The sequence below is a fragment of the Puntigrus tetrazona genome, chromosome 2 (assembly GCF_018831695.1).
Source record: "Puntigrus tetrazona isolate hp1 chromosome 2, ASM1883169v1, whole genome shotgun sequence".
Lineage (NCBI taxonomy): Eukaryota > Metazoa > Chordata > Actinopteri > Cypriniformes > Cyprinidae > Puntigrus > Puntigrus tetrazona.
Genome location: NC_056700.1, coordinates 2,520,358 through 2,522,783, shown reverse-complemented (window position 1 = coordinate 2,522,783; position 2,426 = coordinate 2,520,358).

Genomic DNA, 2,426 nt, shown 5'->3' with positions numbered 1-2,426 from the left:
GGTCCTGCTTATTAGGAATTCGTGTCAATGTGGCCAATGACGGAAAAAGGATGGATTTGAGCAGTATATTCATTGGCACTTTTTGCATCCCCTGAAACGCTGGCAGATCCTCGTCTTCGTTTCCAGCCCGGTATATTCTCGACAGATCCTTTGGGTGAAAGCGCTGAAAAGCATGTCCGCTGTCGGCGTGTTTTGATGCATTTCAGAGCGCGTACTGCGTTGTTCTGAGCGCATCTTTGACACCGACGGAGAAGTGCAGCGGGAACGCGGTGCTGTCGTGGAGCTGAGGGTGGTATGGGTGATCCGCGTCGCCTGCTCCCGAAGCGCTGGAGTGCCGCACTGCCCTTGATGCTCGTCCCCGGCAGATGTGATCCGGCCTCCACCGATTTGGACACCCGGTGCGCGCCTCGTTCGCCGTCCTTCTTCGATTCACGCGTCCAGCTGGCGCTCTGAGCCCTTTGATCCTGGTTTTTGCTGGGCGCGGGCATGTCCAGTGCCGAAGAGGAGCCGGTGCTGCATAGAGAGGGTACGCTGGTTATATTTCCTCCAGGTGATCGACCTACCCAACATTTTGTTGATGCGGCTCCTTCTGAAAAGAGAAGCGACACGCAGACGGATCCGGCAGAGCAGCGATTCAGTGCATCTGATTTACAATGCAAAAAACTCGGGTGCTACGTTTAAAAAACGCAATGCCTGTCGTTGGGCATCACTGGACCAATTTTGTGTTTTTCCTTTGCATGGTGCTTTTGCATCCCATGTGCATCATTGGCGAAGACACCTGTGCAAATCTTTGAAGAACACAGAGATGGTGATGGAAGTAATAACAAACACAGCGCACGCAAGCCTTGCCACATTATATGGCATGCAGTGGTTTTTAAATATATTCTCCCAATGAAAAACAGCAGAGAATCTTAACGCAGACATGTGTATATGGTCGCTGTTCAGTTGCAGTGAGGTGCTGATCGGTGTTGCCAGATCGCGCGCAGAAAAACAAGCAACCTGGAGTTGTTTACGTAAAACACTGGATTTAGCAACGCTACACTGCAGCTTGATATTTTTTGTAAATAAATAAAATCTAAATAAGTGAAAAATTATCTCCGTTGACTCCGTTTACTTTGTTGACACATTGCTGGTATTGGTAATCTTTTAGTGCAAAATCTGAACATTTTCTTGGAATGGGATTTCGCTTGTCTGATTACGTCAGTCGGACGGTTTGGGTGAACCACGCTCCCTCCAACTGAGGATCGCTGAAATAAAACCACGCCCACGCCCTTCAGTATTCAATTTCAGTTGGAAATACTGCATTGAAAGAAACTTCGGAAATGAAAAATAAGAAATAAAGAAAATTAAATAAAAAACGGTTTTCTTTAAAATACGTAATACACTGTTGCAAAAAAATTCCCAGAGTTAACATATTTCTTCAGTTGTTTTCAATGGGAGCACCGTGTTTTTAAAACGCCAGGAACATATGCGAGACATTGTGCATTGTTTTAATTAATGCTCAAATCTTAAAATTTTTAAATTGTTAATTTTTTCTCTGCCCCAAGAGTTGAAAATGTTCAACTCGTCACTGTCACTTTCAGTCGACCAACCAATCCACAGTGGAGGAGGAGGCTGGGGCTACCCGATTGTACTACGGCTGAACAACAGTGCAGAAGTTAACATTCCTGCTTTGCGAATATTTATTTCTTTACTAGATCGAATTGCCAGACTACCATAATATTGTTGGGAAATGTACTGTTGGGAGAAAGATTTAATTCACGATTGTCTTGTCGCTAATTTAAGTTAACAGAGTGTCTATTTAAAATAAGGGCAAATAGCCTGTCTTGTTGGCAGTGGCTATTTACACTCAACTCAAGCCCACCAACATGTGATCCATCTCTGTTGCACTTTTTAATTGTAAATAGCATCCATCATCTAAGAAAAAAAGCCATTTTTATTTAGTGTAAATAACATCTAATTGCTATTTGCACTTAGTGTAAATAGGCCTATTGCTACTAAGTCAATCCCTCCAAACCTCATTTGCATCTGATTGAATTTTTTACACGTGGTGTGTTGATGTTTTAGAGTCTATAGTAACACATTTAAATGTCACTTAAATTGAGTCAATATATTTTATACACAATTACATTTATGATAAAACATTAAATTCTATGGTGTTTAAACAATGTTATTACAGGTTGTTGGGTGACAAAGGGTTATTCAAAAAAGATCCAATCTCTGTTTTCATTTTGTACTTGAAAAAAGCTATAAATCATTTCTTTATATATTTTAGTCATACTTTGTACTATTATGGAGGTCAAGCATCAGCAAACATGTAATACTGGAAATATTGTTGCGTTTAATTTACTATACGCATCTTTTTATATTCGTTTTAAAAATTCGTTGCCAGAATCCGCAAACATGGCAACAGGTGCTGATGCTGG